We start from the raw sequence: 16,558 nt of genomic DNA, 5'->3' as shown, positions 1-16,558 counted from the left end.
TCTTCGGTCAGCCCGGCTGAGGAGAGCAGATTAGATGGACCAGAAGGCAAAAGATGGAAAGAAGTCCCGAGCTTTCTTTAGTTTTCTGCAATAAACCCACTCCGTGGACATATTGGTGCTGGGAATATTGCGCTGCACTTTTATCTCATGTTGCTGAGCAAGATATCTTGCAACACGAAGCAATCCGAGTGATGTCGTTAGGAATGTCTGCTTATCCTACAAGGACTGATAATATTTGACTAGGTTGGGGATCACAACAAAAACTTCCAGCTTGACGTTACCGAAGCCTAGCCTGTTTTTCGAAAAAGAGGTTGACCTCTCAAACAGAAAGTCATCTACTCACCTGAGACGAAATAAAAGACAGACCGGCCAAACATGCAAGCCGTCAAGAAAGTCAAAATCATTAAAGCGAACACGCAAAGCTGATGGTGAAAAGCCGGTTCCATCTGGTACTAGTGTCCGGACCAAAAAAAGACAAAGCAAACAGACAATTGACGCGCACCCATCATTTTAGAACTACAGCATTAAGTGTTTTACTTCCTGTCAGCGTGTCAGCCAGCAGATTGTCACAGCCAAAAAGACGCGGCTTCGGCTGTGAGGACTCTCCACGGAAAGGAGTAAAAGTCGCGACGGTGCTATTTGGACAGATGGCTACGGCAACAGAGAACGTACAAGCGCATAAATCTTCCCAAGAAACTCCTTGCTTCTCAATGGTCATCTTTCTGTTTTTCACAAGCGCATATTGACAGGCTTAAAAAGTGGTTTTAGACTTTCTCTCCGCCCAAATATACAGCGCTTCTTCGTTGTGCTGGCAAGTGGTATATGCAAGTTTTTGGTCACTAGCGTTATGTTGCTCCAGGTATTGCTTGAAATCCGGTTGAAATTTCGTGCAATCTAAAAATTCATGTTGCTGGGAAGAAATAGAGAGAATACGTGGTTTGTTAAAAGGAGGATATGTCAGCAAACGAAACAATTTTTTTTACTTGTGCTTCTCAATAGTACTTTTAATTAATATTTAGTCCCTTATATCTACAGAACCGCACATACCTATAGCGGAGTATTTCGGAAGGGTGTACAAGCAGAAATGCATGCTGTTGTAGCTCGCCTCGCCACGAGCACTACCTCAATCAACTAATCAATCAATCAATCAATCAATCAATCAATCAATGAATAAATAAATAAATAAATCAAGGAATCAACATCAATCCCTTAGCTGTGTCAACCACAACACACCTGCCCCTGTTGTCTGAATTCTGTGCACGTACTCTGAAGCCCACCGACGCGGTACATGCCCGCGGTGGAATATTAGCTGACGCTTTATAAGCTCTTGAAGGTAAGTTGCGCTTGTTACGATAACAGAGACGGATTGATGAAAAAACGTACACTTTCACGAGAAGGCGGCGCTTCTTGTGAAAGTGTGCATTTTTTTCATCTTTCTGTCTCTGTTATTGTAACAAGCGCAACTTACCTTCGGGAGCTTGCTACACCAACTAGCCCTACGTCAAGCTTTATACTGGACGCTTTATAAGCGTAGCGGCACGCTACTTTCATATGGTAGACGCTCTTGGTGCAGAAAACTCATCCATATTTTACTTATGTAAATGGTTTTATTTTTATTTAGGCTTTTAATATACCGCTTTTCATTCCCCGTGAGAATTTTTTACCAGCGTTTTTCTTCTGCCAAGCCAATTGCGAAGAACATGAACCCAATACACCACTGCACTAGGCGGAAACCCAAAGCTAGGATTCTAACAGACAACTGGGAAATAAGGAAGTGGTCGTCCGTCCGAACGCTTTCGATATAAAGGAACAGGCAGGCAAACCACCATGGCGAAAACCAGGAAGGTGCTATTGGCAGAAATAAAAAATGATGAAGGAGCACAGGCTAACAGGGCTCGGCAATCAATGATGTTCCGCAACGGGAAGAAAAATTCGCATTCATAGGGTCAGAAATGTCATATTTTCAGCATTTTCTCCCGCAGGTTTCTCATTTCTGTAAATTTTCTTGCGTTATCTATTTGCAGCTGATAGGGCTTTGGGTGGATTCCTCTTCTGTTTTGGGCGTTAGCTACCGCCACTTTCGTCTACTTTGTCTAGCCTTGCGTACGCAGCGCTATCCAGAGAATCATAGTTTTAGCGCCAACTAAATTCTACTCAATCGGCTGCTCATCAGCATCTGACTGTGCATTTCACGATTAGTACCAAACAGCATGGATACTTTGCATGCTGAAGGCCTAAGTTAAGACTGCCCGTATGAAAAAGAACAAGACATTGTTGGGTAATTGAGGTAATTTTAGCTCAGCGCCTAAACTGCAGGCGCCATCTCTTGTTGAGGGTAGGCGGACTAAGGCGCACTCGAAGTACGGATACATGCGAACAAGCTCCAGCCCTTCGGCTGCCGCCGCTTCGCTCTTTGCTAGCTCTTTCTCGTAGAGTGTTCTTTCCTCTGTGCTCTCTCCTGTTCGATTAGGTGAATTCGAAGCGGTTGTGGATGCTTGTGACTTCTGGGAACACGACTGGGGATGTTTGAACATCAATATCACGATGGGTAAAGACATTTTCTAAATAAAAATTAAATAAATGATGTGAGGTTCACTTTACTGACATTTTGTTTATTATTCTGTTTTACTCCATGACTCCTACACCTTCCCGAATTTAGTAAAGATTCCCTTCCTCACTTTTGGTCAAAATTGCAGCCGAAAATTCCCCGATCAAGTGAACGTTCTCCGCACAGGACATCACTGTCGGCTCTTACTCTAACTTTGGGGGTTCGCCGCGTGAGAACCGTACAAAAGCATCCAGTCGGGCTTAGTCCCCGTATTAGCGCTCCAGCTTTCACAAAGAGACACGGAAAGTACATAAAGAACAAATTTAAGTCGCGGCCTGTTCAGCGGCAGAGGGCAGTGGGCTGCCCACCAAGAGACCCGAGTAGAGAAACTGACACGATAACAGCTGCAGAAAAGGCAGAAATTCACGAAATAGTCACCTACAGAGAGACAGTTACTCGTTGCAGAAAAGACAGGCAGAGACTCCGCTACCACATGCAATGCTCACAAGGCGAGGCGAGTACACATGAACAGCCAAAAACGCTGTAAGACCTGAAGCAAACAGCGGTAAATCTGGCATCAATGAGAAAACTCATGCCTTGCCAATCAATGCAGGGTATAAATACGAGCCACAAGTGCAAAAAAATTCCATCTGAAAAGCACGCAGCGGGTCTTAGAGATCGATCGATTTATCGGCCGCCTTCCCCTTACGGCTCTCGCATTCAATGATCGCGAATTTGCAAAACAAACACTATTTCTCCCGGTAATTCTGGATTCCATTGCATATTTCAGTCTGGACGCAAGAAGGTTTTGCATTTACGATTATTTTGAAGGCAAACAACGCGCAGTTGTTGGATTTCAAGCGATCGTTCTGCTACCAACAGTTTTTCGGCGAGCCATTTTTGTTCTGGTTTTCCACGCCATGACAGCGCTATAGAATAGCAAAACATTGTTCATTACATGTCAGACACCTATATTTCGGATTACGAGGGCATGTTGGCAGCAGAAGACGACATAATCACGACAAATCTACCATTGGACATACAGGATCACATAGCTCTGAATAAATTTCGAAGGACCCATGACGACAAAATAAAAGTTCTTTTCAATAAAAAATGGCGCCGTTCTTAAACAATGATATGGATTTATTGCAAATATCTAACTATTATTTGAATTTATAGGAAAAATTGATAAAGCCGGGAAGACTTAACGGGTCCGTCTTTATGAGGTCACGAAGCCTTGTTTTCGCGATTGTCTTTCTTACCTGCTCTACATTGATGTATCAATTTTAATATAAAAACCACAAGATTAGAAAACACCAAACAATAACAAAGCCGTTAGATTTATTTTTTTTCGTTATTCCCCTGCTAGATTCCCGCTCTGATCATGTGCAGGCAAATAATATAGGACGCTTTCAATTACGCAAGAGAAAATCCCAGCAGGAATTTCTCTATCAAGTTGTTAACAACTAATCGGCGATTAAAGTCACGCTGTATCTATCCAAATTATTACTCGACTGACGTCGCCATCACCGTCCTAATTCCCTAACGCACTATATTGCTAGAACTGACATATTTGAATTGTCTTCCCTCGCACAATAGGTGAATTTAATTGCCTTAGAGAGTACATATGCCGCCCGAATTTGTTTTTTGTTTCACTGTATTCATGTAGGCATTATACTGCTTGCTTTAATCACTGCATAAATACCCGACTGGCATGAGCGATCAACGCTCTGCAGTATGTAATAAATAAATAAATGAATAAACAGAACAACAACCACAATTTATAATATTCTTTTCCATATCCTTACATTCTACAACTGCGGTTTTAACTTAGTAAGATTGACACCTGGGCTAGTTGCTTCAACATGTTAATTTACAGCGCAATAAAGACAAACACAAGGACAAGTCCCTTACTTGTCCTTGTGTTTGTCTTTATTGCGCTGTAAATTTGACATGCAGTTTAATGCTGACGTATTTATACCAGACTCATCCGCCTCTGCTGTTTAATTTCTGTTCACTTAGTGACAAGAGACAAGAACAAAGTTACGTTTGGCGCTAGGCACTTTATGGTGCAAGTGCATGGTACTTGGTGCAAGTCCATGGTAAATCCATGGTATACAACCGGTGCATTTCAAAGTACATCCAGCTGTTAGCGGAACGCTTCCTTGTTGCAGCTCCATTTTTATTATGGCCCTTTTTATGACATCATCGAATATGTTGAACTCCACCAACAAATGTCATCAAACCAATACACATTCGACGTGTATTATTGCCAGTAAACATAACACTGCTCCTAAATGTGCTTCAAGCAGGATAACTTGCTGCCATACATCCCAAGAAACAGAACATTGAAACACTTGTGCACGAATGCCTCTACCTAGACGCAGCCACGAATCGGGTTGAGCGGCGCACCTTGTGATTCAATTATGGCCAAAGCTGTTTCTCCTCCATGACTTCTAAAATCACTTCAGCTACTTGGTTATTCACAGCCGCCTGTCGGCTTGGCGCTATACTGAATAGCTTTACTATGACCAACAGCTCCCCCTGCTTATGTGTTCACGTTTCCAGTTCAGTTTCACTGCAATGCACTCGACGGACCAATCTGTCCCGCCAACAAAGGAAATCGGGAGATCGACAGCGAAGCGCATCCTATTTGACTCGAAAATGTAATCTGGGCAGTGGCACTGCTCAATGCAAGCAGGATGTCATGCTCGCAGTGCGCGATGCTGCAGCGCAAGCAAACGACGATTTTCAGCCAAATCTTATGCTAGACTACGTAATTCAACGATATGTCACTGTTGGCTTCATACATTGATGAATGAAATACATGGTGGTGAAGCCGAACAACAAGATTATGTTAAAAAGTAACGTCTTTCTCTACCTCACGAAGTTTTCAAGCACCGTATATACGGTAGCTGCCTTTGCCATAACATTAAACTAGACGTTGCCACTTGAAAATATGTACAATTTTGATGACCGGCATATAAAATTCATAGGGAAGTAACGCTGCAGCCCTTACGAAAAATAGCGTATGCCACAAACTCAACAACGACTCCTACGCTAGGGAGCTAAAAAGGCCAGCTCCTCCAGAATTCGGTACAAAGCCCAGAATAGCTATTGTCCATTTGATGCAAAAACGGGGATATTGTGCCATTATTATACACAGAAGTATGATAGAAAATAATATTATTTTTGGAGAAAGGCGAAAACGCCCGTGTCTTCGATATATCGGCGCACGTTCAAGACCTCCAGGTGGTCAAAATTAATCATGAGCCCTCCACTACGCCATGCTTCATCGCCTGTGTAGCGTCGGCTTGTTAAACCCCAACAAACAATCAATCAACCAATCAATCAATCAATCCATCAATCATAATATTTTTGAACACAAGCACAAGGTGGATCAATGAGAAATCGCAGGGCTTACATTGAAGTCAGCGCGCGCATTTTAAAGACTAGTGCCGTCTTACTTGCCAAGAGATTAGCACTTATCGGCAGAGGTATTTGATAACGCTGTAATTATCAACTGTTAAAATTTTTTTCGCTCCGTCAAGTCCACGAATTCAGCAGTAAATCAATAAATAAGAGTTCAAGCACTGGCAACGTTAGCTAAAAGAAATCTGCGAGCGTATCCTGAAGCCAGTGCGTGTACTGAGAAACCAGCTCAGCCTCGCCCACCAATGAAGTAACACATATACGTGGAGACGCATCGAACAAGACTTCATAACAGCGCATCAAATATTCAGAGGGCATCGCCTCTTTCGGTACAGGCATCGGAATGTAAATTAATTAGTGTGACCCTAGCGACTGAATTCTTCGACCTCCCCCAGTACACATTCATGCAAAAGGAAATTGAGATATCAAGCATAGAGTTTCTATTTAGAACTAAATAGTAGCATCGGGTTACGCATGCAGTCCAAGGAGCATCTTTTTTTACAGAATGTGATGTATGATTACCTCCAACGAAAAATTGGCTCATACGTACGCCCGCCATTATATCTATCCGCTAAACTACCTGCACCCTGCGTATGGTGACTCAGCCCTAAATACATACGTATTACTGCGCTAGTGTATTTTGCAATTTCTGGGCTGATTGAATCACTTTATTTTCACCATTTGTGTGGTTCCTCAGGTTCTTAATATAGCCGCGGTTTGTAGATACTGATTTTTCTATGCCTGTGCCTACATTTGAAAGCTAGTGGATGCAACTTCATGCAGTTTCATTCTGGCCAAGGGCGGAGCTACAATAAATGCCACAGACACTTCCGTTTTGCAGCCATTCGTGTTTCCAGATGCCTTGTTTGATTACTACTATACGACCACCCCCTGGTACTTCATTCAATCAATATCTAGAACTGGCGCAACTCTGAATAATGCTTCGTAGAATAAATAAAACAAGTTAAAATACTAGTAGTGAAGTTAATTCAGCTGCGTTTTATAGCGGAAGAAATTCGAGGAGTACACGGAATCGCTTTGCACAACCGCACGTGCCAAGCTGCAGAAAACAGCATGAATTGTCGATACCTAGCGATCCTTCAGTTCAAACATATCACATCGACATGGGGAACACAGCAGTGGATTTCGCGTCCGCAATTTTCTTCGCGTGCGCGAGCTACACACTCCAACACTGCCACAAAGTGAGTTCGTCTTGGGCGTCTGTAACTCTTATGCAGAATAAATCTTATGCAGTATAAATCTTACGCAGTAAATCTTGTGCAGTAAATCTTACGCAGTATTACGTAGAATTTTTCATACCCATGACGAATCAGCTTTGCTCGAAGGATGAGGGGCATGTTCTAGCTTCATTATCATCAGCAGCAGCAGCCTCTGTACGCCAACTGCTCGGCAAAGGCCTCTCCCATAGATCTCCAATTATTCCTGTGCTGTGCTAACTTCGTCCAATTTATCCCCGACCATTGTCCCTAAAGAATAAAGTGTATGACAGCTGCATATTACCGGTACTCACCTACGGGGCAGAAACTTGGAGGCTCACTAAAGGGGTTCAACTTAAATTGAGGACGACTCAGTGAGTAATGGAACGGAAGATGACAGGTGTAACGTTATGGGACAAGAAAAGAGCGGAGTGGGTCAGGGAATAAATGCATGTTAAGGACATACTAGTAGAAATTAGGAAGACGAAATGGACGCGGGCAGGGCATGTAATGCGATGGCAAGATAACCGTTGGCCATTAAGGGTTAAAGAGTGAATCCCTATAACAGGCAAGCGTTGCAGGGGGCGGCAGAACGTTAGATGGGCAGATGAGATCAAGACGTTCTCACTTAGCTTTAAAGTCGCAAGAAATTGGTTAAACATTTATTTGTTGAGGTCGTAGAGAAGTAAAATATGCCTACAAAAAGCCTACCCCGAGTTAACGAAGGGTCGGTGATTACAACGTTTAATTGCTTACATAAATTTAAATTTAGAATGTGCGACTAGAACAATATATTTATCCTAACGTCATAAAAAAGACCTGCAATGTAGAAGAAACGCATAAACATTCTCACCAATTTCTCACCAATATCTACACGCACTTCATCATTTACAAGCACCAAATGCCACTTCCTTGCATAGCAGAAACGACAAATGATAGCGCAACATTGGTCAACAGCAATTAGTCCTATTTTGCGACAAAAACCAGGGAGTAGTTTTTTCTTGCGTAGAGGCGTTCTCTTAGTTGCAATTCGAAGAGGCCATCATAGAAGGATACTTTTGCTCCATTTTAATTTGCATCACGACACAAAATTATCGCGTAGAACCGAAAAAAAAAACAGAAATATTCAGTTGTCTCACTACACATAAGTATCTCGTAGAGCAGTAAAATGGAATTACACACTGGGAATCACAAAGTGGTTTGGTGAGAGTGCCCTGTGGAACACTGTAAATATTGTGTACGGCTTGTTTTGTTTTCTCGGAGCTATTTTTGTTGTTTTTTCTAGTTAATGCAATCTCTTAAATTGCAAGACTGTGCGTACTAAACCAACCGTGTTAGGAACCATAGTGTAAGTTCTCGCTGCACCTGAAGAAAAAAATTGGAGGTCGAGGGCTTTGTCAAGCTCCAACTTTGCAGATGTTTTACCTGTTCTTTCTTTAAAAAAAGCATAAGAAATATTGAATTTCATGTGATTGGTGCTAACGTGATTATCCGCATCTGCGCAGACATTCAACCAGGAATTGTTAGGCCTCGCCTGCTTAGAACGCACAAATAGAATTCCAACCAGCAGACCACTTGGATGGTGCGAAACTGTGAACAAAAATACTAAACTTCGGCTCTACCGGATATAGGAATTCCTCGATGCGAAGCATGACCCATTTCAGTCAGGCAGACAACACTGACAATGTCGTTTCAACCCATCGCCTTTAGCAGGCACTATTACACTGAAATGCCAGCCGCTCGTATTCACGGGCCACCAGGCAATTCTCCGGGAGGGGGACACGGATATTCCGTTTCTTTATTTAGAATTTAAAGCTATTTTCTTCCAGCTTTTTCGTTGTAGGAAACAGAATGTTGCCTATACGCGCGATTAGGGTCGGAATGTCTTACTACCGTTTCTTTTCTCGCAGCTTCCGCAAAAGTTGTCTTGCGCTTCAATGTCGTAAACTATTTCGCTGGAACAAGCGCTGCTTTTCAAGAGACGTCTTTTGAGAAAGGGCTCCTTGTTCAAAAGGTTAGTGCGCATGCGCAGCTACCAAATGATGTGAAACTCCTGATTTAATTTGTATGTCCTTCTTCATTCAACTTTCCCTTTTACAATTTTTATTGCTCTTCGGCAACAATCCCGCTAGTTTCAGCAATTACTGCTGTTTTGCAATGCTTCTGGCGGTCCCAGCCATAAATAATTGGGTCTTATTAGGGCCGAGTTTTTCCTCCGCACGTTTTGTGAATTTTAAGTCTTAACGCCATGCTCCACACATCGTTACATAGCCTGTGCATTTGGTGATGCCACACATAACGATGTAGGAGTATAGCTGGTACTGTTAAGCTGGAGGGAACGCCTTTGCATAGCGTTCCCCCGGGTGATAACAGACTGGGAGGTGGAGGTCTCAGTGTACTATTTTAAAACAGTTTACGTCGTTTCGAAAGTCACCGAAAGCCCAAATGAATTTGCTTCTCTTCTCTAACTTGTTTTCATTACTGCGCACCAATCGCACCTTGGTCATAGTTGGGACTGACGAGATAAAACTGTAAAAGTAAAAGAAGTAAAAAACTACACTAGAACAGTCTTATCACTACAACCCTCTTAAATTAAAGCGACTTGTTTAGTTTTCGTGGGCAACAGCTTTACTATTGGCAAGGTTTTATTCCGTGTGAGGGAATAGAAATAACATTTTCAGCTATACTACCCTATGCCATACTTCTTCTGAACAATAATGTTCCGCAGTTTCATCCCAACGTCCTTATGATGTTATTTATGATCCACAAGAATTACTGCGAGTAGGCTGTTCTAGTGAACGTAATGTAGGTTGTGAACCCACATTAGGTTCACCACCTACATTACGTGAACCTACATTAGTCGGGAACCTAATGTAGGATGAAGTGGAGAGCTGAAAAAACCAAACCTACTAACGCCCGTTGTTAAATCTGCTGGCACTTACGAGCTGTGGTTTGTCATTACGAACATTTTGCTTAGCTTCAGCTTCTTCCATGTGCACAATGTTAGAATCGTCTTCGCGGCTCGCGGCTAATTGTCATATAATTTGTTTTCCTGGTGGTTCGGGTAATACCATGGTTACAGCCGTTTTCTGTAATCATACTCCTTCTATACATGGAATTGTTCTGACAGCACACAGTAGGTTTGTAACGTTAGTTCTGTAAAGATTCCCTGTGAACTAATGGCGACAAGTAAATGAAACTCTGCATAATGGTAGATTCGTCCTACCAGCTAATTGTTATATAAATTGTCGATCACCTTTCGATCACCCTTCCACCACATTTGCAGGTACGCGCTAATTTCTTTTAATTTTTGTACATGCTAGAGCATTCAAGGATCAGCGGGCATTATTAACCGCTACCCTCAATCTGAATTTTTGAATAAATGCAATGTTTTGAAAATTTCTAAAGCGGTACATAATGGTTTGATCAAAGCAGTGTTAGCAGTGCTTTATTTATTTTAAACAAACATGTCGAGAACACCTTGGAACAAATTAGGTTATTTTCACAGACAATATGTAATAGGCTTACAAAAATATGGCTGGCAAGTTGAGCCAGATATTGATAAAGGCTTCATAAGCACTGCGCATGGGCTGGATTTCATTGTACAGATCAGCGCGACATGGCTTCCCAAAACATGTTCTCCAAAAGGCTTTTACCTTGCATCGGAACCAAGGAGCATACCTTGTGGATAATGATTCAATCAGCGTGGACTTATCAGGCTATAACACAATGTTATTTATCCGTCGTCCCAATACCTAAGCCCTACCATCGTCGAGATTACAATAAAAACGGAAATTTCTACTATACGCCGCAGGTTACAATATAATACGTAATCTGTTCCATGAATTCATAACGTCCGTGGTACGTCCATGCAGAAGGCATATGCATATGCCCTTGCCAAACATGTGAAGGCTATTTTTTAGCAGTCATTAAAGCAACGTGGCAGGACGACACAGCTTCGTGCTTCAACATTATTTTTCATGAGAAACTTTCAAGGCAAGTGGTAAGCATTCAAAAATTCTGTTGGCTTCAAAATGCCCTTAACCAGCTTAGCGAAACGTAGAAAATTCTATTTGAAGCTTACTCGCCTCAGTGATCTTTCAATAAAAATACCTTCTTTCAATATCTGCAATTCTTATGCGTTATTAAAGAGCATCTAATTCCTTAATTAGAAGTAAAAGCTTCTTTGCACAGCCGTTTTCTCTTTGTTTCCAGTGTAAGTACAACCTCAGCATTCGCCAAGCGAACCCATGACCTCATTATTTGCATGATGGCATTTGCGCTTGAGTGAAAAATAAGGCTTCGACAAAGTGTTTCTTGCCAAGTTCCACAAAACTCGATGTCGCCAATGGGAGTGAGCAGCCAGTATTGTTTAATGGGGTGTTCAGTTGGCATCCTTACCTATAGCTCAAATGGAGCTTCAATTCGCTCCATTCGAAAAGTTTCAATTTTTTTGCCTTGCATTTTGTTCAAAATATTGCGTATTTCGTTTGTTTTTTTAATGAAGTCAATTTTTGTTTGTACCATAGTGCAACGTTTTACACGTGCAAATAAATATGCCGTGAACATTTTTTTTTACTCTCGTTACACAACTGGGTTGTATATTTGTGCCAACTTTCTTTTGCAATTCATCGCGAATGTTTCCGTGGTTTTTGTATTTTTATTGATGTATTCGTCTTGTACCACTCCCCTCAATAATGCCCAATGGGCCATGAGGGTATCTGAAATAAATAAATAAATAAATTGTTGTGGGCGTGTTACCGGCAAGTAAAGATAGGTAAATACCGTCCCCAAAGTGCGCCATTGTGTTATTTTGTAGGCGTCGTTTTCCTTATTCTGTGACGCATTCAGAGCCTTGTATATTTGCTAAAGAATATACAAATTGTTACCTCGAAACTTTGTTCATTGGGCTTTTACCCAGTAGCGATTCTGAAGTTCTAACAATGTAAGACCATCTTCAAAAAATGTTATTTACCACAGGCATTTTTCAATAAGTTTAGCCTTCATGATACATCTAGGAACTTGAGTCTAATATACGCCCCATTGCTCTTTACCCCTGTATAACTGATTTGCTAAAACAATATGGAAATTTGAGAATGGCTTAAAATAATTGATGACGGCGTTCATGTATTCGACTGAAATGATTTTACCACAATATATAAACACCTGCTGCTTTTCCCACACGCCTTTTTTGTGCCACTTTCATCTTTCCACCAACCTCCTGCGCATAGGAAGCGTCTTGTAACCGCATATCTTTTTCGGAAACAAGAATTATGCTGCTAAGAAAGAAATACGATTTTTTTCCTCCCTGGGACAAACCCAAACACTTCTTTATAGATGAATTCGACTGTGAATGTGAGGAAAAACTGGCCGCCATCCCTCCCTGCGAACGTGGATGTTCAGCGACGCTTTTGTAAACCATACACAAGCTGATGTGGGAGGGTATGAAATGTTCCTCGTCGTCCCGGTGGTCTTGTCACTTGCGCTCGACTTCCACGGCAGAGCCTGACGCATGCGTTCGCCCTCGAATGACGCCAACCCCCCTTTTCGCGAGCAGCTGCAAACTTGGTCTTTACCTGGGACACATTGTGGGGTCGCATTGTTCACAGGCGCGTTAACATCTACCGCGCGGTTTCAATGTTTTGTGTTTTTTTTTGCGAATACTGAACTCTACGCGGTATTCCGGATTGTAAAGAAAGATTGCGCTGTGCTCCTCTGGCGGGAAATGTTGGGTCCGGCCTAGCCTAGCGAATGCGCTCGCCGTCCTGGGCGAGGACTGCTGGATCCTTCCTGGATTTTTTGTTTACTACACGAAATTTTCCGGCAAACGAGAGGCTAACAGCTTCGCTGTAAAAGAAGTGCCTTGATGCGAAGTAATTTTTCTTGTAACGTTACACGTCTTCGTCCACAAATGCTCATTCGAAATTAAGCAAACCACTTGTATGGCGAAAACCTTTCTTAGACTTGAAACGGGTATCTCGAGGTCGATGTTCTTCCCTTCGTCACGGGAGAGGAGGCCGGCATGCGCTTGCTGAAGGAAACCTCTAATCATGTTTCGGAGAAGAAATTAAAGCCCCATTTCTCTCTGGCCTGGAGTGCGCATGCGCTAATCGTGTGTTTACCAGAACAGGTGGGAGAAACGACTGTCGCGCAGCGCGCTATTTTGTAAAGTCCGCTCAAACGCTGCGATCGCGTAGAAAGGGATCACTTAGCGACCTTTTACGGCTTGCAAAACAGCACCGGAGGACGTTAATCTCGCAGTTGTGGTGGATGATGCAATGAGTTCTTTTTTTTTCTTTTTTCTCTTATTCTTTATTCAGCGAATGTCATGCTTTGAAAAAAAGGCGTTACAGCAGGCGGGTTACAGTCTGGAATAGAACTATTCTTCGTTTATACAGCAAACTTGCTTCATTTACAGCCTGTTCCAATCTCTGATGGTCACCTCAAAAAAGGAATTGTAAAACATGGTTGTCCTTGCACGGTACTCTTTCACTTTGTGTCGATGGTCATTTCGACTAGATGTGTAACTGGGTTCACTGAAATAGTTGTGACGGTCAATAACGGTCTGTCCATGAAAGACAGAAAATAAAAACTTCAAGCGCAGTTTTTTCCGGCGCAACGAAAGCAATTCCCAACACAATTCTGCTTTCATAGCCGTACAGCTGTCTCTCCGCTTGTACCGTGCTAAAACAAACCGCGCAGCTCTATTCTGAATCGTTTGTAATTATGTTGCAACTGCCCTCTTCGCATGAACATACGTTACATATAACTGTTTCTCTAAAAAACATCTTCACGACATCCATGCAAAATACCCCCTGTCTGCCTATTGATATTTCGCCCATTCTGCAAATACGATATGCCACAGCAGTTCCGTATGATAGGAATGGCCTCAAAGGCGTCAAACATTACATCACTCTCACTCGGTAACAGCAGGAGCAGGAATTTATAACTTTTAAACGGTATTCTGACATCTGATTGGGCTTTTAAAAGCATTAGTTATGCTTGAAGTACTTAGCAATTTTTTGGACCTTTCATCCTTTGCGCAAACAGAATACTGAATACCGGGGTGAATGATGGGACATCGAGGAAGCGTATAAATTGCATTAACCACGACGAAGTCTGTCGCGGCAAGGGGGGAAAGGAAGTTTTCCCGCGTTTAGCTGCGGTCAGAAACTATCCTTTTAGCGTTTACACTTTCCCCCAAGCATAAACACTCCCATACAGTAACCCTAATCAGTTACTAACCAAAAGGTTCGTCGTCTCTGCAAAGAATAAGTAGAAATGGCTGAAACGGCCCAACTCCCGGGGTACACTGAAGCCAATGGTGAAGTAGCGTGGTTGCAGCTTTATAAACAGATAACATGTTCAAGCCAAGTCACGTATTATACGCTTGGCAGTTGCTTGCTGTCTCCATTTCGTTATCTTCAAACTGTTTATACAAAACCTGGTCGTGACTTTCATGGGTACGACGTGTCTTCTTTAGCGGGCGAAGCGCAAGTTGTCAGTACTTGTTGGAACGGAGCAAACTTTCGAGTATTCGCCATCGCGAACTGTTTGCTATACCGTACGTTTATCTGATTTTTTGCAATATCTGCCTTTCGGAAGCGGAATAATTCAATTTTATCGGAACGCCATTGGTATTCGAAGGGCTCGGGGCTTCGGTGTGTGTACGCTATTTATCGCCATCTGCGGACACTAGTTCGTAACGCCCAACACTCCGTTTTTGCGGGGCCCAATGTTCGCCGAACATCGTTCGGGCTGGCCAGGCAGAAGGCTTTCAGAGCTACGAAATAAAGCAACACAGTGGAGGCATTCGGTAAACTTCGCGAGTAAGTTCCCCATACTGGTTCCAGTAGTAATGCTCTTTGTCTATGGCCCCGCGTTTGTTTGTTTGTTTGTTTGTTTGTTTGTTTGTTTGTTTGTTTGTTTGTTTGTTTGTTTGTTTTCGTAAAAACTATTTACAATGCCACCTCGCAGAGACTGAGATATCTACCTCCGCTCGCTCAGAGAAATTATTTGAGGAGGACAAAAGTGGGGTGCTCAGAATTTCTGTGTATGCTTAGATTTTAAATTCCTGCCATTACGGGTCGATGGACAGAACTTTTTGAGTAAATATAATTGATCGATTTTAGGCAGTGCTTCATTTTACGAAGCCTTATTTATTTCCCCGCTCTGCTCTTGTTGATCTGTCTTAGTAAGTTAAATAGAGGGTTTATTTAACTGATATACACACTTCAGTACCGTTGCGATGTTTTCACCCATACATATCTGAAATCAGGAAGTATTAAAATAACAATCACGCTGTGCTTTCCTAGTCTGGAGACTACACTAAGTAATCATTGCGGTGTGTTAGTCACGCTCACTTGCTATTAAAACTGGCGGTAACGAAGCCCACTCAAATTCTATTAAAGGTTAGACATTTCAATAGTGTTTACTGTGCTATTCCGCTTTGAAGTTTTTGTTCTGGTCATCCAAGATTTTACCGCATTACTGGCATTCAACTCGCACAGCGAAATGTTCTCTTTAAAGTCGAATATCGCCGCTGGCACGATGTATTCTGGTATATTTCTCAAACGTGAGAAAACTCGTAATTTCATGGTCATTTGCACACACTTCCTCTCCCCGGAATCGTGCCAGCTCACAACACGGCTTGAGGACTCGAATGCCGAGCCACCAAGCAGCCTCTACTGAGGTCGGGAAGCGACAGCATGGTCTCATACACTGAAATTACTATTCATTAGAGATTGAAAAGGGCCATGTATCCCCCGTTCATCCGTGCCTATTCAAAAGACAATCGGTGCTCTGGCGTTTCCTCCAAACAAATACGTATCCAAGACTTGTGGCGTACTGTCACAACTACCCTTGCTAGTATTCAGGCATGTGATACCTATGTAAGAACCGGGTGTACCTGCCACATATATAAAGGGCTTGTCCTCAGGTGATCTAACAGTGTCGTAACATCATGAATGGCGATCTATGGAGATCGTGCTGCTCAGCTTCGACGCGGATTACCAACTATGGGCCGTTCCTCTTGGCTAAAAACACTGTCAGGGGCCAAGGGTGCCGTTTATGGAGGACTAGACTTTTAAAGAGCGGGACAAGAATAGCTGTTTTTCTCTTTATATCTATATTTTTTCTCTGTCTCATCTATGCAAGTAACGAAACTTTATTGACCCTCATGCACAGCACAGCGCACCCGCATTCGATTTCGGGGCACTGCTAACCTTTGGTATTTATTTATTCTTTTTTTTATTTTTTATTCATTTATTTATTTGTTTTTATTTGTTTGCTTATTCATTTTTTTTATTTATTTATTTATTTATTTATTTATTTATTTATTTATTTATTTATACTGCTAGCA

Source organism: Haemaphysalis longicornis, unplaced genomic scaffold, assembly GCF_048455015.1.
Source record: "Haemaphysalis longicornis isolate Haplotype H1 unplaced genomic scaffold, Haemaphysalis longicornis Haplotype H1 scaffold_5, whole genome shotgun sequence".
Lineage (NCBI taxonomy): Eukaryota > Metazoa > Arthropoda > Arachnida > Ixodida > Ixodidae > Haemaphysalis > Haemaphysalis longicornis.
Note: the sequence above shows the minus strand (reverse complement) of the source record.